The 23,285-nt window shown below is 40.6% G+C and overlaps 1 protein-coding gene across 1 annotated transcript in view; it reads right to left on the bottom strand.

Annotated features, from left to right (window-relative positions):
* Positions 1-163: 163 nt before the first annotated feature.
* The window catches only part of LOC115036565 (glucoside xylosyltransferase 1-like), an 84,111-nt gene continuing 60,989 nt past the window's right edge, over positions 164-23,285 (bottom strand). The window contains exon 9 of the mRNA XM_029494775.1: positions 164-260. The gene's annotated coding sequence lies outside the window, so the exon portion shown is untranslated. The remainder of the gene's footprint in view (positions 261-23,285) is intronic.

Below are 23,285 nucleotides of genomic sequence, written 5' to 3'. Positions count from 1 at the left end.
GTCATCTTTTCTTTTTTTTTCTTTTTTTTTATCAATAAAGAGTGTTGTACTGTTTGTTTACACTTCAATCCAAATGCAGCATACAAAAAAAATATGTGTGCGGGGTTCAAAAAAAGAGGGATTATTTTGTGTGTGTGTGTGTGTGTACTTGCTTGAAAGCAGGCGGCCACGTAAACAGTCCAGCAGTCTCTGTGTGGGTGGCTTTTATCTATCCTGTTCCCATCTCCATCATCAGTATTTCTCCAATTTTACCTCCTTCCCTGCAAGCAAATTACACGGACACAGAAAATCCCATGTGAGACTGAAATCAATGCTGCCATCATTTACAAACAATCACAGCGGATGCACAAAGGTGAGTCTTCCTTGGCAGGGGAGTGTGTCTTCCTCCTGATGAGGAGATCGAAAGGCCCATTGGTGTGATACAAGGTTCTTTCTGCCTTTATTTACATGCCCAGTATGGCTCTTGAATGAGCAACAACAGCACACTGTATCTGCCTCTAATATCCTTTGGGCTTTGACAGCAGTGGACTTTTTATTTCTCCTCTGCATGTTGTGAAATTTCACATTTTCTTCGTATTCTGCTCAATCTTTTAATGGAATGCATTGTCTTGATCCAACCTATAAATCAGACTGATCTTAACAAGTTTGGAAATTTAATCTAATCTCAGGAGGGACATGCCAGGGTCTATGCCGATATGTTTTGCATAGATTTAAAGTGGAAGTGCCTCTCTTACTACAAATTTTACAAGGTGACACCCGAAAATGCAACATGACACTGAGCAGGGCTGTGAAGCACGGGCTTGGGGGCCTAACCTCCAGATTAAAATCTGAATGAATTTACACTGTGTACAGTATTAATTTATTTATGAATGATTGCAACAGATTCAGACTCACATGGTAGATTGTCCTGTTTTATTCCCTTAAACAGAATCTGCCTGAAAGGATTATGCTTGGCATGTTGAGCCCCTGGTCAAGCCTACAAATGATGCTAGTTAATGAGTGCTAGTTCTGTCGTTTGTTTGTTTGCTTGTTGTGTGCGTGTTTTAGCAGATTCCTGCAGTTGACTGCACCAACATTTGTGTATTTCAGTAAAATTTTGTTTTCGGTTTTTACCTTAATCTCTGAGAGACACCAGATATACTTTGTCCAGGTGTCAGATATACTACATTAACTCATACGATGCAGTGGAATGCGACTGATTATTTACATATTAGATATTCCCTTTGCTGCTTTCCATTTGATCAGAAGAAGCTCTCTGGCTGTCAGGTTGGACCTGTGATGGTGGGAGCATATAAATAGATTTAATAATAGAGCTGCTGGGGCCCTTAGAGCTCAAAGCAGGTTCAGCCTGTGTGATTTCCTGCCTCTCACATGCACTCATTGCATTTTTATCAAATCCTCTCAACCCTTTTAGCCCAATTTCCATTCTGTGAATTATCCCCTTCCCTTCCCGTAAACCAGTGGCTATATTTTTACACATCACACAATAAATTTAAATAGAAAGCAGATTTTCTATAATTCAGCAGCACTGTTGCAGCACAAAGGGGAGTCGATGAATGGCAAAAGCATGATGTATGGGAGAGCTCAAAATAAAAGTCTGGGTAGCCAGCAAAGAGCCAAACCAGGACATATGCAAAGCAGACTGCATTAGCCTTCACACTGGCCCATAAATCGTGTACATTTGACATGGCCCCCTGGTTTGCAAGCTAGTTATCCAAGACTAGAGAAGCCACTCCCGCTGGTCGCAGAGAGCAGAGGGGCCTACTGAGCAACATCAGATGGCTCCTGGGGTTTAGAAAGAGCCATACTAAATCTTTCAGACCAATTTGGCATGGCAGACCTGGCCCCCGTTAGCAGCACAGCTAACCTGGTTAGCAGCCTGTAAGACCACGGTTGAAGGCCCCTCCTGCTGTTCAGCTGGCAGAAATGGGTTGTGTCAGCGTAGGAAGCAATTGCCTTTTCTATGGATAGTTTATGACCCTGCTTAGCCCAAGAAGAATCACTCCTGCACATAGCCCTCTTTCTGGGGGACCCACTAAATCAGGCTGATGGTTGATGTAGGTGGTGTCTCACTATTAGTGAACAAAAAGGATGTGCACCTTGAGGCCGAAGGAAACTATTTTAGCTCCTTTGTATGGCTGTTGCGGCGGGATTGATTGTTCGCTGTGCATTGTATACACTCACAGAGAGGCTTTTCCACTTTACAGGCTAAATTTAGAAACTTCTTTGTGGAAATATTCCCGAGATACCCAGTAATTGACAGAGCTGTCTAAATTCAGAAACAACAACAGACAGGTTGCATTGTTGTGCGCCTTACTTTTGTGTGGCTCATCAGCCCCCTACCAGATTTGTGCTCACTCTACACCAAGACCCCCTAGTCTGCTTTGGCAATCACACCAAATCCTCTTTCTTCCTCTGCGTCTTGTGCTGGCAGACCTGACGGCTGCTGATGCTGATGCCAGAAAAACTATTTCCAATCCTCTTTGAGTCCAATTTAAAGATTAACAGCACTATGTCCATACAACCAGGAACCTTTCTAGCTGTAAATACCTTTTTCCCAGTGAGCCCAGCTTGCTATGTAGAATCCCCATGAAGTTGCTTTGAATTACGCCCCAAAAGCCAAAATACATCAACAAATATACGGATGGATTGCTATAAAATATTTATGTTAGATTCACAGTCCCCAGAAGAGAAATCCCAGTGATTTAAATCGCCTCTGACCTTCCCCTAAATGCTTCCAGCAAGTTATAGTTTCCAATTATGCAATAAAATATCTAAAAATATTCTGGACAGTAAAAAGTTCAGCTTTATAGCTTTCTCCAAATTTTTTGTGGTTTGCTGACAAAAAAATTTCAGCTATATTTTTTGTTAACCGCCAATTAGAAAACACTAACACATTTAACTGAAATGGTAAACATGAGCATTATACCTAACAGACATTTACATTGTAACATTGATTATGTGACCATTTTGCCATTCACACATAGCTCAACCACACAACACAGTGCATTAGTATAATCTCACCGAGCTGCAGATTCATGTGTATCACGAAAGGAAGAACATGCCCAACATATCATCACTCTGCTACCCATGTTCTGGTTTATTCCATCCCTAATGGTTGAAGGGAATGAAGCAGCACAAGGTTGGCTGTGTCTAATTATTGAGGAGCACAGCCATCAGTCTCTGGTGCATATAATTATCACATCGATCAGGTGGAGTGTTATTGGGAGTACACTGGTCAATGATTTACCAGTGTTCTTGCTTTCATCCTTAGAATTTTTAGCAAGTGGATTAATTAATATAAGATGTATTCACAAAGTTATTTGTCCTGCTTATTCATAATTCATACAAGTGAAGATGTGAGTTTTGGCGTTGACAAATTGGACTTCACTTTCAGTGTTAAGTACCCATGTAGAGAGCTAAAGAAAACAAAAGACTAAGTGAGACCAGATTTAATAATTAAACAGTGCAGCATCCTGGATTTCGAATCTCTCTCAGCAGTACTTTGATTTGTAGATTAAGATAAACAAGAAGTCTGAGACAAATGTATTTTTCATGCATCTGCTCAATGCTGCCCTTCTTTCCGGTATATACACAATAGAAGGGCTTTGTCAGCCGTTAGAGGGGCGCACGCTCAGCTGTCACACAGGAGGCCATGCAATGAAGGATGGATGTCAAGCTGATGAAAGAGGAATGTGATACCTGCGCTGTCAGGAAGGAGCTGGAGGGATAGAGGCATAGGAAGGCAGCAAACAATCTAGCAGGGGTAAAAGAGACAGATTGAGAAATAGAGGAAGAGGGGAGAAGAAGATAGACTTTAAAAGACTCCACAAAATGATGTGGAATCACTCACTACCCGTGAGGCAAAATCATCACCATCATCCCTTTGTACACCCTCGGAATAATGCCAGGATTTATCACAAATTCCCTGTTCATAAAGAAGGGTTCTCCGATGGGGAGATGACATGAGAGTGAAGTTAAACTTCGGAGTGAAAAGAGCTACTTGCACCATCCATAGCCGGTTCAAAGTCCCTGTGATATTCTGGTTCTAGCCTGCCATGACAAAAATGTCAACGTGAATTCTTACTGTACTCATACTGAAATATTGTTTTCATCTGAATCTCAAGTGGGAACAGATTGTTTGTGTATTTCTGCATATCTTGTTAATGCACCAGCTTGTGCTTTTGTCTGGGTTTTTAAAAGCATTACTTTTGGGGAATTAGCCCCTTTTCTTTGCTTGACAGCGAGCAACATGAAATCCTTTTTGTGCCAGATCACCTGACTGGCGTCAGCAAGGCAAATAGATTGTGTCAGGCGTCGCGGGCAGAAACAGGCTCAGGTTCAGCCCCAGCGGCGGCCTCTATTGTCAACACGGAAGTTACATAAACAGTCATTAGCTGTATTACGTTGTTAAAGAAGGATCAGATCAGGTCCGGTGTGTGCCGTCTTGTGTTGCATCTCATCTGTACACAGCAGACATTGTCCATCTTAACAAGAAATTTTATCTTCTGTCAGTCATAAAATTTTATATCCACTGAAAAACCACAACACAGTAGTAAATATGTCAGCCTCTATAAGTGATGACTTCTCTTTGTGCCCCCACCAAACAAACAAACATTCCACATTGTGGGACCCTTCTTTGTCCAAGTATATTACATTGATAACAGACATCATGTCATGCTTGGTTTGGTGTAACATTCAAAGCTATTCTATTAAAATATTCGATTTTCTTCCAAGAAATCCAAGAAATATGGCAACTCCCATTTCACAGATTTCACAAATCTTATGAGGTTCCATATTTACTGATTCATTAATAGATATTGATAATTTAATCAATATCCGCACAGTGGCATCAATGTAGAGTGTGAAGGATTGAGACTCTCAGGTCACAGTTAATCACTTAAATGAAGAACTATAGTTTCCTCAAAATGCCCCAGACGCCGCGATGTGGTGGATGTGAGTCAACGTAAAAACCAACCCAGTGTGTTATCAGGTCAAACCAAAGAAAGACAGAATCATGGTGACCTTCAATCCAAACTATGCATAAAGCTCATCAACAATGCCACAACAATGGGTGTTGACGTGTCTCTTTTGTTGTATGCTTTCCAACACAATCAAACAACCGCAACTACATGGCTGTTATTGTTTTCCACCTTGTGAGGCTGTATGTGTGAGTGGGGTTTTCCTCGCGACGCCTACTGTAGCAGGAACTACTACAAGGATGACTTAAAATTCTTTTACTCTACAGGCCAATGTTGTCGGCACAGTTGCATCGCATCTGTTGTGAAACTCCACACGAGTAGTTCACATCAAAACAAAGGTTGACTTTTAAGATGGGTGTGGCCAGAGCCATTAGCGTTAACTACCCGTGCAGTGTCATGTAAAAAAAAATTAATGACTCAGGGTGATACAGCAGTAGCAGTGGGACACACACATAATAGTAAATATAAGAGGTGAAAGAACCTCGTGTAGAAAGAATTAACCTGTTATTGCCTTAATTGAGATGGATGCATTTTTAATGACCAGTCTTAGCCCAAAGCAAAGGAGGCATCAAATTATGCTAAGTGGGTGAAAAATGCTGATGGTATTACTATGGCTGTGGGTTGCTGCTAATAAAAGACAAACTTTGCAGTATTTAAATGGCCTTTTCCCCAGTGGAATATGGTGAAAGGGATCATGAGCAATTTCACTTGAGCATTCCACCCTGATATGTAAGAATCGGGCAATTCTGATCATTGTAAAGACAAATCTGTTTTCAGCTGTATGTTGTTTAGCTCTTGTCACACAAACATTTGGTAAATACAGACTGACTGTTCCTGCGTTGTGAATTATAATATTCACGATCACCAAACATCTGTTTTTCGTCCACAGTTCAGCAGTGTTTTATCTCCACGCTTCAGCTCCTACTGCACTCCTGCGGTGGTTTTTAAGTCTGCGGAGACTCCTGGAGGGAATCTGGCAGATAGCGAAGCAGGGACGTTTCAGTGTGGCTGGGACCACTGGCCAGACACGGGCTGATGAAAAAACATTGCTCTGCAAACATGCATGCACACATACAGCCGCAGACACAGCCACATACAGAGAGACACACGCACAAATGACTGATTTTCTTTGCTGCAATCTGTCAGTTGTGGAAGCCTCAGGGGAGTAAGGTGCAGATCGTGCCTCAGTTGGGCACTAAAATGAACAGCATAGCAGATGTTTGGGCTGCTTTTTACTAACTTCCTATACCAACCTCCATAAGAAGACTGCCAGTTTCACTCCAAATGAGCCTGCTTACTGTGCTTCTGTCGTGTAATAATGTCACTTATTTAATGACAGCCAAGCCAAATAGTTGGAGCAACATCTGTGCCCTGTTTATGGTTGTGTTTGTGAAGGACGAGCTCTGTAAGCCGAGGAAAGTTAAGTCAAGACCTATAGAAGAGAACCCAGCAGGGCTGTCTGCAATGACATATGTTATTTCTGCCTGTAATGGTGAAACTAAAGGTTATTAGATGAAAATCAAAACAGGACAAAAGGACCCGAACAATAAAGCGCCAAGACTTGCGCAAAAGAGCAAAAGAGTACTGCAAGCTGCTCGTTATATTATTAGTCGAAGACTTATAGCCTAAATAAAAATTTATGTAAATGGTATGGCTCTTTCTAATTGCCTGGACATCCACACAATATTTTGGGCTTATTATAAAATCCCTGTTCTTTCTACAAGGAAACATCTCAATCTAACGTCTCTCATAACCAAAGATTATTTTTATGCCCCCCCAGAACTGACACAGCTAGTATCATCCACTGCTGCAGATTTTAATCACTTAGCTTTTCAGGATGATTTTACCGTGATGATGTGATTCTCCCAAATTTTGTGTAGTTTAAAAAACCTGCCACTCTCCCAGATGTCCACTATTTTAGAGGTTACTGTAAGCATGCAGGTATGACCCGGAATGACATCACCGTCACACTGTGAAGACAACAGGCAACACTACTTGAAGTTATTCCTCAGCCTGGCATTCGTCATTGGTGGATGACACAGCGAAGCCCCTCTCGCCATTGTTACTGAACATTACACAGATTAACTGAGGTCACCGGAGCTCCTCTGTGAGAGTAGATTAGTTGCTAATATCTGTGTGAAGGAATAAACCCTCAATAAGCCGTCTCTTTTAAGAGCGATACAGAGCGATGTTGGGATAAAATATCAAATAAAGCTTGAAGTCATCAGAGAGTTGTTTTTTTTTTTACTTTTGAGATCTGGAATTTTACTGTCACCCTGTTCCTGACAGAAGAAGCGTGTTCCAAAGTAGGGATTTAAAGTCTTACTGAAGGACACGTCACAAGGACACACTGTTAGTTTGCATTATTAGCCATGTAACTTGCAAAGACTGTGATACAAGGAGCTTCAGGTTGCATCATTACTGGACACAAAATTATCTTTCATTTCACCATAAATTGTCTCAGTTTTGTTACAGACGACTGCAGCAACATAAAAATGTCTTGTTTCACAACAAATATCTTCCAAAGCACCACCGGACTTCTGAGTTTAGTCCATGGTTGGCTTCATGTGACAACGTTGTTTTTGTCTCACCTCTCCTGTCATTGTCTACTGTTTCCAGGATGTGCACAGTAATCCAGAAAAACACAAATGTACAATCAGCATCCACAACAAGCAATTAAACCCTTGCACAGTAAGGCTGTGGCCGTAGATTCCAGACTACATTTTGTCAGATTTGATTTTTGAACCGGTTTTTCACACGTTCCACCAAATACACAAACCGCTCCCTATGGAGCAGCTGACTAGGGTGTTGTGCTATACTTCCGTCAAATGAGAGAAAACTAACCAGAGGGAACAGGTAATTATCATTATTCAAAACAATCATTTTTTACTCTAATAAGACAAGCTATACAAATGAAGGTGAACAGGTAAGACTTGTTATCTCCTTTGACCACCACAGTTTCTTTTCTATGCAAAGCTTGTAGAAGTGACAATTGTGGACAGAGGGCGTGACCTCAGTGTGTGCGGGAACGTCAGGATGGGGTTAAAGGTTAGAGGGCACGGGCTTTGGGTTAATAAGTTCAGACAGTGACACATTACTGTAGTCTTAATGCAAACAACCCTTCAAGAACTGATGGAAGCAAAGAAAAGCAGGGAGGACTAATATAATTGGAAGAGATACAGGCCAGCTATCAGCAGAAGCAATCCTCTTGGATCTGTTTTACAATGCCATGTTTATCTATCTCCCTCAGTGGTGTCAGCATCAAATTGACAATTTTGAAAGAACAATGACATAACTCATAGGTACACATACTGCTCCGTCACGGCTGAGTCCTATTCTTCGTATTTTTCTTTAAGCTGGTTGTGCTTCTTCCCATTGTGTTGGGTTAATCCAACATTTGACATAGTTGGTCATTCAGGTATTCAATCTTTAAACTCTTGCATTCGTCTCAGCCCTGCTATTTGGATTATGTTAGAACTGCATGGATGCCAACGGGAAAAGCCATTGTTTGGTTTTTGTGGTACGGCGATACAATAACGTTTTTAAATCACTTCTTCAGATTTAGCTCAATGCAAATTATTTAGTCCATAGTTTACAAATTCTGTTTCTTTTTAATTACTTTTAACAAAGTATCAGGATTGTTCAGTGACCTTTTGGACCTTAGAATGACCCCAATCACAGCTGAATCTGAGGTACAACTAACAATAACGAGCAATTACGTTTGTTAGCAGAATGTAGAAAAACAAGAAGGGCAGTGAGTGGCTATTGATCTGGGTGAGGTTAAGAACCTTTAATGGAAAACAACTTCTTAAAATCCAGTAATTCAACCCAAGCTGTAGCTTAGCAAAAACAGCCTGAAACACTTCACAGGCTGCTTTGTCTTGCAGCATACGTCCAATGTCTGGTCACATAACACAAGTGATTTCTGCTTTGCAGATAATGGAGCTATCTCCCAAAAACATGTGCAGAGCGTGTTACTAAGAACCTCACATGGCACAAAGCTGATGGCTCATATTTGGCTGGTGATGGATACAAAAGCTGTTGTGGTGCATCTGGAGCTTTCTGAAACAGTTCTTAATTAGAGATAGCATCTGGACAAGACTGTCTGGTTAAAAAACAAACAAACAAAAAAAAAAAAAACATAACGTCTGAGAGCTACAGTATGGCATCTTGCTTACAGAATTTAGACTGATTACGAGAGAAGAAATGTGCAATCATGCTGAACAGCCCAACCTTTTATTCCACAACATGTGATGTCTGAAAACTTTGCCTCCATTAAAGATAGAAAGTGCGGTTCTGAACAACATATTTGCATGTATAATGAAGAGTAAAGCTGTGACCTGAAGACCCTGAGACTGATGAAAATACCAGGCTCTGGTTAGACTACAAGTTCCTCAGACAACAAGACTTGCAATTATCTTCACTCTAGGCCAATCACACATACTGTATAGAGGCAAGAACACTGCAATCAATCCCCAACGCTTCTAATGAGAAACATATTTTTCTCTGCCGGTGAAAAGATAATCAGCAGCTGAACCAAAGGGTCAACAGGTCCTTTCTGATGTAGCGGGGCAAATAGCACAATTCACGATCAGCCTCCATTGGTGAATCACTAAACAAGGTTACCTTCAAACCTGCAGACCCTTAACACAGACAATAGTATCGATTAGTGTGTGTGTGTGTGTGTGTGTGTGTGTGTATGAGTTTGGATCAGCGTACCTCAGTAGCATTGATTTGAATGTGTGAAATAAGACTGTACACATGTTGATCACTCTCGTGCTTTTCAGTCCAAGTGGAACATCTGCTATTCGCCTGTTGTGCTTTTATGTGTATCCTAATGTGACTGAGGAGAAGAATGAAGGTTATAAGCGTTGAAGGCAGTCATACATTTTCATATAATTACCAAGATTTAATAAATGCCAGCCAAACCCTCACGTTTTGGTGCAAAAAGAAAAGCTTTTAAAATTAACCTGAGGAAAAAAATATTGAAAAATTATTCAAGGGAATACATTAAACCCTTGTGTTGTTGAAACTCAGTGTTTTGGTGAACTCATTATTCATCCCAGCGCCTTTTGAAGCATATGTGTGCACCAGACTATGCTACATAATTTAATACTTTGGCTCATTATACGAAGGGAATATACATTCAATACAATCATATGTTTAATTGGCCCTTAATGAGATATTAGTCTTCACAGCAGGCTTTCAAAAGTAACATTACAATACCTCACACCCAGATGCTGTTGCTATAAGAAATAGTGAATTTTCAAGGACATAAAATGAACATATGCACTTTGTGCTAAAGTTAATCCACAGAAATCACTTTTTCCAAGCTGTGAAACTCCCCAGTTATCACAATAGCAAAGAACACTAGCAGACGTAGACTAAATCTTCTGCCCAGTTTCCATCTTATGTGTTAACACCACTGTCGGCATTCACGTTACACATGTGTGTTCTAAACTAACTTTCAACGAGAAAATGAAAAGGTGTTTTTCCAAAAACACAATATGTCTTTAACACATTGAGCCATTTAGTCTTTTAATGTGTTCTCAGTTGCAGCTCTTCAATAGTGTTTGAATACTTCACCTTTCCCCAAATTATAGAATTAAATGTGTGACCGGCTGTCTGAATCCCACTGTGCTGTCGAAGTGATGTAAACATCTTGTGATTGCATACAAATTACTTTCTATTATTTAATATTTGTAATTATTATTTTAATTTTCAAGGTTATCTCCTTCCTGTAGTGTTTCTCTACACGCACAAGCTGATGTTTATATGGACGTGCGAGTCTGTGTGGGTTTGTGTCGACCTGTAAAAGTTAATGGAGGTTGTTTTAGTTTGTCATTGTTTGTGAGATGGAGGTGAAACCAATTCCAGATAATTGGAATCAGTAATTGAAATTTAATTTGCCACTTAAATTCCCTCCAACAAATTTTATTTGGCCAATTAGAACAATAAATGGATGCTCTAAGTTTTAAAGTAAAAAACATTAACTCCTGTAAAGTGAAGCGGAAAAATATGTTTAATAATAAAACAAATCCATTCATTACACTCTTTTGTGCCTTATTGGGGGGAAAATTCAATATCTCATCTCTTATTCCCTGCTGTGTGGCCTTTGAAGCTATGTTGTTGTTTTTGTTTTTTGTTTTTTTTCCTGCAAGCTTTCCTTATAATGTCTCCCAGCTGTTAATAAAATTAAATCTTAAGTCATCCGTGAAAACATTCCGTCAGAACATTTCTCAACAAATATTTACAATTGGGTCAATTACTTAAATCTGGATTTTTGGAAGCATATAATTGCACAATTTATGCACGGAGCGTGGATTCATCTGTGGATACAAATGGTCACATACAGGTAATGACAAACAAAAAGTGGACGGGTGATTCTCAGTGACCTCTGCGTTCATTTGACCTCCTGTGACTCACAGTTTATGACCTGTGACGCTGCTGAAAGGATACAAAGGCTTCTGACCAGAGACATAAATCCATATTAGCCACTGTGTTGGGGATAATAGGACCAACCCCCCATTATTTATTATTGAATATTGGCCAAGCTTACAGCCCCCCAAAACCTATTTCCTCAATCAGCTTCATACTGTGAGTGATGGGGTCCTTTACAAGCAAATAATTTTGGGCCTGATTTAGTTTCAAATTTGAGGTTTTTCTGGATTTCAGATGGCAAAAACAAGTTGTGAATCAAAATGAAAAGCTTTGGGGTTGTCTGTCAAATGAAACCACTCTCACATCTTCCGCAAAATATGGATTCATTATTTATATTATCAGAGCTAAAACATTTATTGGCCCAAGCCACCAACATGTTCCTGCATTAGAATCACAGGAAGTGTTCTTCGCATAAAGAACTTGTTGACAGCGCAACACTGGCAGGGAGTGAGTGCCATGGAGCCGTGTTTTTTATTGTTCACACAGGCTGGAGCAGGATAATTGTCATGCATTGGAAGCATGGGAGCATGACAAGCACAGATAGACGAGAAGAGATGCCATATATACACTCCAGAAGATAGTGACAGAGCTGCTGCTATTTGTCTCACTCAGAGCAGGGCAAGGCAACCCTGTCCTTTTGAGCAATGACATTTTCTTCTCTCTATCCCTCTCACCCTTCACCGCTCACTTTCTGCCTATATCTGTCCTCTGTCTTAATGCTTCTCTCCTTTTTATAAAACTACTTTTTCTTATCTTTATCCTTGCATTCTCTGAAAACTGGGCCAGTATAGCTCTCTTTTTTCTGGTTTACATACACATTAGAGGTTTTTTTTTTTTTTTTTCCAGTGAAAAGTGCTGCCTGCTGCTTCTCGGAGCAGAAGTGAGAGAGATCTAAGACACTAAAATGTTTGTAGAGATGAAGGGAATCACTGAGTTGATTGATCAATTTCTGACGGTTTGTCATTATGAGTGATACCTTTCATATATTCATTGTCAGTGTTGAAATAGTGAATGCAGCTGCTTTAACTTTGTTTTCTTTTTTTTTAATCAATCATTTGAGATGAGGTGCATGTGATATATATATTTATATCACTGTTCATCCACAGGCTTTCAGTCAAATATTAATTGAGGCTGTTCCCTCTCTCTCTCTCTCTCTCTGTACGTATCACAAAGAGTTTCCTGAAAATGGTGAGATCAGACAAAAGATGGATAGATGTCTGGATAGACTGGCTAATATTCAGAGAGCAGGGAAGATGAGAGGTAAAAGTAATGGCTGGAGAAGCAAATAACCTCGACGGTAGAAGTGCCCTGTTAAATGCACCTAATAATCTGCCATCATATTACATCAATCTATGAGTATGTTTGGCATGATTGGATGCTGGGACCTTTGATAAGCCTCTTTGGATTTTCATCCCTCATGCTCTAAAATCGTTGAAGAGTCTTGGTTGCACGCGGCAGCACTTGAAGACTCTCACTGATGCTGTGAGCCTAAGATGAAATCACCATAAAATCCAAACATGGTTAAGTAACCATGCTGATAACACAGTTTCTCAGTAATTTTGTAATGTGGTTGGAACAATTTTCTGACTTTAATCTATGTGCTTCAAACTTTTGCAATCTCTTCTCTAATTGCCTGCATCATATTACTCCTACTTTGTCTTGTGTGAGTTCCTCTTATATTTTAAACCACACAAAAGCATTTGAATGAAAAATCGGCCAGAAAGCAATTTCTCCTTGCAGCGAAATGTGCTGATATGAGTTAGAGCTAGTTTAATTCATTTACTCACCGACGTAATGCACGCACTACTGCCGCAATGTGAAAACACACTGTCAAATTCTCTTTGTCTGGATGTGTTGCTGCACACCTCATATACTCACTAGAAAACAACAACTTACTACCACCATTGCTCCTAATAGCAGTTTTATGAATTGGGAAAACATAACAATAAAATCAAGAGCGATGATTGATGAGAGGTTTCAATCGACAGTGAGCTGTGGAATCAGACCTGTGACCAGAAGCTACTTACCATTCTGGCAGTATTACCCCAAACCCCGCACGGTTCGGGGTAATAATCACAGGGCTGGACTCCTAACATTTCTATAACTTTTCTGACTAACACAAATCATCTCACCTGGTGACATTGTTTTCATATGACTTAGTAGAAGAAAAGACATAGTGAAAGGCTGAATAACGCCTGTTGAACTCTGACACTTTACTGACCTTGTGGCTTTTTGGATCCACTGAAGAAGCTTCTCTCTCAGGAGACTAAGCCTCTTAGCCATTTTGATCTCTTTGACTGAAGAGGCGCCCCAATGGGACACAGGATGACCCTAACATGCCCTTATGGTTTACTCTGATTTGATCACCAAAGGTCAACAAAGAAGAAAGTGCTTGTTCATGGCAAGAGGCCCAAATTAAGAAAAAGAAAGAAAATATGCCTGTTCTAAACCTGAGACTGTGGATTGTTTAGATTAAGCTTCATTAAGCTTAGATAGGCATTGCAGCCATAGATGCAGTTAAGTTTGTAGTTTGTATGGTATTTTGTGGATATAGCTAATTGCTGACAGCAGTCACTTAAACTGAAAGACAGACCCAAGACTAATTAGCTTACATATGTTTGTGCACCGTGGCAATAAATTGGCCTCATGTCGAGATGGAAATAAATGTGAACATGCAGTTGCAGCTACCAGGTTACAAAAGCGTGATACAACTACTGCCCTGTGTGTGTTAGATGTTTCCCTGCACATGCAAACCTGCCACAAATCATCAGCTCGTCATGAAGCTCTGCAGAGGTCTTACAACGAACCACTCATTCGAATCAGGTGTGATGGAGCAGGGAAACATTTGAAACATGCCGTCAAGGGTTGGGGACCCTGATCTAGAGTCTCTTTGGTGCCCACACCCATGCAGCTAAAAAAATAAAGTGAATAAAGACCTGTTGATAGTCATATTGGCATGATATTAGCAACATTTCACATAAATTACATCTCACCTAGCCTGAATATGAGAGTCTGAGACAACAAAAGGTGGAAATGTGTTTTTAAGCAAGAGCTACATGTGGAGGTGATTGCAATAATAATTCAGAATCAGGGTGCTGCTGAAGTTCACATAATAGAGTACAAATCATTAAAGTTGGGTCCTTATTGAGGTGTGAGGGTTTAAGCCTGACAGCGCCCTTTGCTGTGCCCTCTTTCCCCCAAATTTCCGGTAATGAAGGCAAAAACTATTTCAAAACAAATCAGAAATTAATTTACAAAAAAGAAATCCAACCTTCATGTATCCTCAAAACTCTCTGTAGAGACAGACAGCAAAAAACAGTCAATATGAACCCCACATTCTCCGCAACACATCATCAATAGTGATGAGACTCAAATGACCTTGTGCTCCATTTAGACAAGTATGCACGAGTAGCACACGAGTTGGTGTAGAATCAAATAACTTGAACTAGCCAAATGAGATTTTTAAAAGCCAGCCAAAAAAAAAAAAAAAAATATCTTCATTTATGTGTCCCCAGCAATTCAGATGGAACTATAGAATAACTCTATAATACAATGAAGGATTGACATTGTTCCATTTGAAATGCTGCCTAGAATGAACAGCTGCCTAGAGCGGTGAGCTTTCAAGTTAAAGTAACACAGGTGCTGTATTAAAGTAGCAGAAAAAGAAAGTTTCATCCTCAGTGTTCCTTTATAGTTAAATAGAAAATACTTCCTGCATTATAATTCTCATGGCTTCGTTGCAGATTTTTGTTCAGCAGAACTCACTATTTTTCACTTGCAAAGGCCAGAAACATCTACTGGCAGGTCAACGGGGCGTACCGAACATGGACAGTGGTTCAAATGTTAGAATGGTACTCCAACTTTAAACTGACAGCTATACACCATAGGGAGTTTAATCAGGTAAGTGCAAAGACGTGAACAACATGAACATGATTTTGACAGTACAAACACATCAGAAAGGAAACACTTAAGTCAAAGTTTGTGTATGTGACATTTTAGCACCAAACACAACCTTGTGTGCTTTTTATACGCCGTCTTTAAGAAATCTTACTGTTGCAAGATGTTTTCCACGGGTTAATTTTACTCCTACATCCGTGACTCTTAGTCACGGATGTAGGAGTAAACCAAACAGAAATCTTACTTTGCTTTTGTCTGCCATGAATACTGTACATGATGCCTTCTAAACTTTCTTGACATTGCCTCTTTGTGCTGCTTGCGATGAGAGGAGAGCCTTCGGGTCAACCCGCATTGAAAAGATTTGGCTTTTCTGTGGACATGGCAGAAGAAGAAGAAAAGTAATGGAGCATCCATGTGTGTTGATTCACCTGTGCAGCAACCATAGCATGGCACACACACGCACATCGTTGTAGCGTGGCTCCAGCATTTCGGTGACAGATCACCGCTTAGTGCTTCTCTGTCATTAGCTCTGTCAGATTGCATAGTTTCTATGACAACCGCAGTATGATGTCTAGTCAAGAGAGGGAGGAAAGACATCAGGTCTTGTCTGGCACCTACTATTTTTAAATGTGACTGATTTGGTTAAAACATAAGACACATTGCAGGCATGCAGTTGCGCCGCCTCAATTCATGAATATGTGACACGTCAAATCATCTCTGACAGGCTGACGTGTCTTTAACAAGCAGTTAAAGTGCTGTAAAATGCTTTTGACAGCATTATGACAGTACCAATAAAAACATACACCCTGACCTTCTGTGCTTTTTCCCTGTCCAGGGTGGCTGTAAAATAAAAAAGGGCTTGATATTGGATCATAAACAACTGACAAGGCTGTTGCTGGATTACAAAAACAAGCAGTTTAAAAGAGAGTTGTAAAGATCCAGCGGGCGAATGTTCTCCTTTCTTTTCATGTTAGAACAAAGGTGTTATGGCCAAGGCAGGCTACCTTTTAAGGCATTTCAATATTTTACTGTGAATTTGCTCCCTTTCAGGAGTTGAACTCACCGGGACAAAGGAAACAACAAGAAATGTAGAATTTTTTCGCATTGACCAATACAAGGTTATCCATTCATGCTTTCAAACTTTGAGAGAAGGGAGGGTGAAACAGAAAAAGGAGAAGCCTAGTTCTGCTCTGAAAAAGAATAATCATCTACAGACAGTCGCAAAGCAGTCAATGAAACTAATATCTTTGGTAGAAACTCATATAGCAACGAATCATAAGATTTTTTTTTTTTAAAGGCTCATTCCACTCCACTCGCACAGCAGCCCTGCTCTAATGCTTTATGGTCCGTTTTCTTTCATATGAGACCACAATTTTAAAAAAGAACACTTGAAACTGTTCCTTGAAGCCATTGACTCATTTAGAATTTTTTTTCTTAATTAATAAATCAAGTAAGAAGTAGAGTTTCAAATAAGAAGAGACAGCAATTGGAAAGAGAGGAGAATGAGCCAGGGTCTGGTTAGTCAGACTTGGATTTCATCAACACACCCTGAAGTCCAAACTGGCCATCACTCCTTTTAGTTTAACGTTAGATTCAGGGTTTAAATTTAACTTCAGATCAGGTTTAAAGTCGGCAGGTTAAGATTAGCGGCTCGTGAACAAATGTCAGCACATCCACTGAGAGTAGACTACTCTGTGAAATAGGAGACATCGATGAAGGAGAAATGGATATTGAATTGAATGTTATGATACATTAATATTTACAGAAAAAAATGTTAGTAGACACAAGATCCTGCGTTGTCAGACCCAGTACTTAAAAAAAAAAAGGCTCCTCCACAATACTCATTAGCATTGTTATGGTAAGGCCGACTTATCCGTGCATCTCTTTGACCTCTGGGATCACCACAGAGCTGGTGTCAGAGGTTTATGTGTATTAAACCATTTGTGTCTTAGGCTGGTTTGAACCATGTGACATCAATTTGTAACCCATGAAATTACCTATATGTCAATGTTAAATAGATGGTTGATGGTGCCTGAGAAAACAGACATTGCTAGTTAAAGCATGTTACATCTGACAAAATTACCAAACGCATGCAAGCTACACTGGCTGGCAATTTTGAACTTCAACCTCGGAATAGTTTTTGCTACAACTTAATACTGTACACTGCAGAATGAAATGAAACCATTCAGTTGGAATGCGATGGGTGATCTTCTCCTCATAAAGTTTTTTTTTTTTTTTTTTTTTCTTGGGTATATAGCCATCGAGGGGACAGTAAATATTTTATTGGTCACTTTGGGTGCAGATTGGGACAAGCAGGGGGCCTCAGGCATGCCCAGTCAATCAAACAATCAATCACATTTATTCATGTGTAGATCATTTTTGAAAAAAAGAAACAACACAAAGAAACGCAATGTCTTGAAATATCTTCTAATATTGTGAGCATTAAAAAGAAAAACGCAGCAGCAGGGAACATTTGTAGACTCAAAAGGCCTGCAGCTCTCTAGCAGATGCATCAAAATAAAAAGCACTGTGGGATAGATTGAGTAACAGATAAATGTGATGCAGCATTGCTGAAAATTGCTTATTTGGTGATTTTATTATAGCCCAGGTGCAACACATAGTTTTAGAATCTGAAGATTGAGTATTACAGATACTCTTTCAGCTTGAGTTGTGACTGGGATTTAACGTGGGGAAAAACAAAGTGTATACACATACATCAGAAAATTAGAATGCCTGTGCAGGTCAAAATGCAAACAGCAGTTCGGTCAACCCCAAGTCCCACTGTGATTAAAGAACTCAACCAAGAATTAAAGGACTTCTTTAAATAGACATTTGCGTAATTGAAATCCCCTGCTGACCTGCTGTATAGATTTTCCCAATATGGATCTGTGCTCCTTGGTATTTGCCAAATTACTGTATGTTCAACAATCTGCACTTTATTGAACCTATTGACAGTCAGGCCAACCACTGTCAGTTAGACAGCCACACCCTCAGCCACAGAGGGCCCCAAATCAATATCCACTACATGGGTTCAAGCCCCTGCTGTTATGGACCCAATGCAGGAACACAGAAAGTGTTCAGATGTTAAATTCAATGTTGGCTCCTACTGCCGTGTAAAGGAATTAATAGGAAGGAAATCTGGGTTTGCACAAAACACATTTTTCTCCCCGTCCATATTGTGGACACTGTGAGAACTCCAGCAACCAAGAAAAGGAAGAAAATAAAAATCGGGCTATGCTTGTGTGCAAGATGGTACGTCAACATGTGTCCTTTTTGTGCCTTTCCTTTCCAGATGGAGCCATTGTTCCTCGTGCTCAGACTGCACCTCAGGTTGGCACACTGACATAAGAAGCCCCATACTATAGAGACACAAGGAGGATCAGAGATGCAATGAAAACTCCCTTATCTTCCTGACAGGCGGCCGCTTTTCTTGCAGTCAGGATTAGACAGGAAAAGGGGAACCAGCAGCTGGAAGCAGGAAGTGAGTTGACACGCAACATCTTTGGCTTCTCCGTGGGCTCAGCAGTGTATGACTAATCTTGTGTCCTCTGACTGAATGCGATCCGACTCTTATACTGCTTTATCACCCTGTGTGGGGGGCCAGATTAAGGCCACATTAATTCACAACAGGGAGGCCTTTTTAAATCCAGCCGGTGGACTGATAAAAATCGAAGGGGCTGTGTTCCACTAAGGGGGATATGCATGTGAAAGACAAAAAAAGAATAAATACTTTTTTTTTTATATCAAAGGGAAATCTAGTACCTGCTAGTTATGGAAAACGGGTGCATTTTAAGTTTCTGGACCTCCAAGCCAAAGAACTGCATTGCATTGTAGATTAGCTGACCATCTCTATACTGTGAATACAATCACATAAAGCTACACACATTGTTTTTCCTTTAGTCCAGACATCTCCTTAGAATGGGCTGTATTTTATTTTATTTATTTCAGTTTATTTACACAACTTCTTCTATATTGAGTAACTGAATAACACTGGATGTGCATGCTCCATTAAGTGTGACTTCAGAGCTTATTTGTAAAACTAAGGACTGATGTGTCCTGCTTCTCGATCTGCCTTTGAAGCCTTAGGTAGTCTTTACATGGACGTGTGTGTGTGTCTGTAAGAGGGTGGCCTTACGGCCCCTCTCTAATCCTATTAAGCACCTGGACAATGGAGGAACAGCTGTCTTGGCCTTTCTGCACTCTGCAGTCTGAACTGGAGGAGAGGATGTGCTCTGCATTCAGATGGCGAAAGAAAAAGAAAAATGTGGACAAATCTATCTAAAGTATCTATTGATCTGTTTTCCTATCCATCATCAGTGTTTGTCTATATCTCTATTTATCTATCTGTCTTATCTTCCCCTCGCTGCCTTGGGCCTCGGTGGCTCTCTCTTGGCCCTGGTGCTCCATCCATCCTCGTGGTTCAATACTGGCACAGATGTTGTAGAAAGTTTAAGAGGCCCACTTGTGCCATTAGTCTGGCAGCAGGCCCTGAGAGCAGCAGGGGAAGACTTCTCTAATCAGTTTTATTGAAGCTGTGCTATTGGGTTAACACAACAGGGTCAGGCCCAGAGCCCAGTGGCACTCCAGTGTAAATGTATGTGTGTGTGTGTGGACAGTACCACACATACACCCTAAAGCTATAGCACAGATAGTAATGTCTGTGTACCTCTCTGTGTCTTTTATACACACACACACACACACTGATCAGAATGAAACCTTAGACTCAGCTGTATGCCAGATGAGCTCCAGTTGGTTATAGATGGTGTGGACAAATTTGCGTGGGATCACAATGCTGATAAAATATTTGTTGCTCCTTTTGTTGATGACTGTAGGATGAATGAATGAATGAAAGGCTACAAGGCTAGTGGGATTCACAAGGGCCATGGGTATCTGCATAACGTTTTTCCACAATCCAGCCACATCTTGTGAAAGATGTCAGCCTGCTTGAGCAGCCAATAGATCAGTGTCGCCATGCTTGTAGCCATTGTATGAGTGCAGCTAAAAGCCTCTGAATTTCCAGCCTATTTTTTTTTTTTTTTTTCATTTTCAGAAAAATGTCCCTGTTAACATCCTTCAGTGGAACAGCACCACCATATTTTCCATGCTGAGTCTGCTCTGTTTTGTCTTGTGTATTCAAGCCACTTATTAGTCAAGGGAAATCTGAACCTGTATTCCAGCGCCTGAGGACAACTTCACCCTTATGGGCTGCTTGACCCTGCGAGGGCAATATGGTGTGAGGTCAGCTGGTCAGACGCCAGGTTGGCTGCTGGCTTATCGAGTAAAGAGGCTGTCACGGTCTCATATTCCCCCTGGTCACGCTGTTCTATGGTGGTTAAGTTGCCGGGTATATTGAATAGCGAAGTTAACCAAGGAGATGGAAACAGCCCCCGGGCGTCTGGGCACAGCAGTTCAGAGAGGATCCTGAAATGCTGCCATTTGCTTTTCTGTTCAATGGAGCAGCAAAAAAAAGAAAGTGTTAGCAACTGATTCAACAGCGATTTGACTTGTTTTAATGACTGTTTCGTCTGACGCCAAGCTCTGAATGGTTCCCTTATCACGCAAATTGTGTATACGTGTGAATTTGGTTGTGTAAATTTCGGCTTTGCCTGGCTGCTCAAAGGGGACATAAGTAAAATTGGTCATTGAAACACAGCTCCAACAACAACTCATCAATGAATGATTTTTGCCCAATTGGCATTCTACGAATTATGAACAAAAGGTCCTTTGTGAGTAGTTGAATGGATCCCAGTTTAGTTGTTTTTTCTTTTTCTTACTTTTGTGGCCTGACTGCCTTTTGTTCCTCTTACAACTCGACATAGTTTGATAATTAAATGAGTGGAATCGCGCTAGCTCTTTTTTTTTTTTTACAGAATCAGTTGTTTTTCTTCAACAATTGGGATCACAAGACAATGAGTGGAGGAGAGATAGTCATTATGAGGATTGGATCTGAACATTGGCCTCCTGCAAAGTAATTAGACAGTAATGAATAGTTACAATGTAATTATGAGAACAAAAATCAGGAAAGGATGCCGTTTTTCAATTACCATTATGTAGCATTATTTCCCCTCGGCCTTTAGCTCCACGCTGTAAGTAACGGTCTAATTGTCTTTTTATCTTGATGAATGATCCAGAGTGTTAAATAATATATGGCTTATGGCTATTTACAGCGGTGTGTGGGTCGCCCTGTGGCTCTTCTCGTGCTTTCAGTTTGAGGTTCACCAGCTATCTGTCTATTCATCTGGTCTGTCCCCAAAATCTCAAAAGCACAATTCAATGCCATTCCAAACATCAAAACTGTCATCAAAAAGACTCCTAGATGACATTACATGAAGGACGCTCTCACATCATCATAAAACCAGGAGTCCTGGTGGTGTTTTCAGCCTGCCTGCCTGAGCTAACATTCAAGACATGCCACTCCGTCGTGTCTACACTGATATGCTTTGAGTCACCTTTGCGGGAGAGAGAGAGAGAGAGAAAAGTTTTCACTGCTAACTTATGGAACAGTTTGTTAGTATTCTGCGGGCTTCTTAGCAAAGACTGAATGCGTGATCATCGTTCCTGATTAGATCAGCTCCCTGCCAATGACTCACTCCTCCGTCCGTTTGCAAGGATACTGTGACATTTGAACACATCAGTGCGGGATGCACATGGCTATAATTACCAGCTGTACCCGATACCTGAAAAGTCTTAACACTCAGCTTTATTATCGATTCAATACCGAAATGGTTCAAAGCTTACTTAGCATGTTTCTATTTTCAGAGAGAAATGTGCGAAGTGGCCCATTTTATTTCAATCACAGGCACACAGGACATTATGCTAATGTGCTGTTTGAGGCTTCCTTTGAAGTGCAACACTTTCCCCTTGCAGCAAGCTATATTTGGTTAACCTTTGACTGACTGGCAGACCACACTGACGGATTTCACCATAAAATATGAAATGACCAGTACAGCTGTTTGAACCCACCTCGGCCCTCCTCACTTTGAGTTAACTACTTGCCTGGAACATTATTGAACATGGAAAATTTCAGATATGACACCATTCTGGTGATGTATTGCCAGTCCAGTTCTCAGACTTCAAAGATGAAGAGGCACATTTTGTTTGTAAAACTCTGCAATATTCCCGATGTAATTTCTCATCTCTAGGCTTCAAATCCCATCGCTCTTAAAGTTATATGACTCTATTCAATTTTATATGAGAACATAAGCTACACGTCCAGTGTCTCATGCACACAGGGCAATAATATGGGGTGATGAAACGGAAGGATGGAGAAATTGTAGAGATGATGGAAAGGGGCTGGATCTGAACAATGAAAAGGACGGTGATGGGCCATAAATAAAGACAATGATGATATCACCTGCTGTTGAGACATTGTTCATCTGAGAGTTCCCTTATTTTTAGTTGAAAGGAGAAGAATATCAATATTTTGTGCACAAGACTGGGTGTAAATGTGGTCTGGCCACACAGAAACGCAAACACAGTCAGACATGGAACTCTGTCTTTGTGTCCATTAGCAAAATTGAGGTAATGTATGATTAGTGTAAACAGTGTAAACAGAGTCTGTGTGATGTTTCTCTTCCCATGCTCAGTTTGCAAATATCACACAGAGAGGAGATAATAATGAAAGAAAGAGAGGAACCCAGAAGTTAATTCAAATTAGTTGCTGATGTCAGACCCAGAAGTCACAGTTAGAGGTCAGTGGAGACAGTGGTGACCTCATCAGAATGGGACCAAAGTGCTCAGGCAGAAGGGTTAAGTGTTATCTGGGGGGGTTGTATCCTGATCTGCTCTGATGCCCTTGACTAAACCACTGTGGTCCTTGTACCTGCATGACTGGTGATAAGGAAGATGACGCATCTGTGCTCTCTGCTCATAGTCTTAGCGGTGACGGCTATTCGTCATGTAAAGTGGGTGTATCTGACTGGAAGGTCTCGGTCTGCAATAACGTCCGTGCTTTGACATACTGCA

Source organism: Echeneis naucrates, chromosome 23, assembly GCF_900963305.1.
Source record: "Echeneis naucrates chromosome 23, fEcheNa1.1, whole genome shotgun sequence".
NCBI lineage: Eukaryota > Metazoa > Chordata > Actinopteri > Carangiformes > Echeneidae > Echeneis > Echeneis naucrates.
This window is presented reverse-complemented; position numbering and strand designations above follow the sequence as displayed.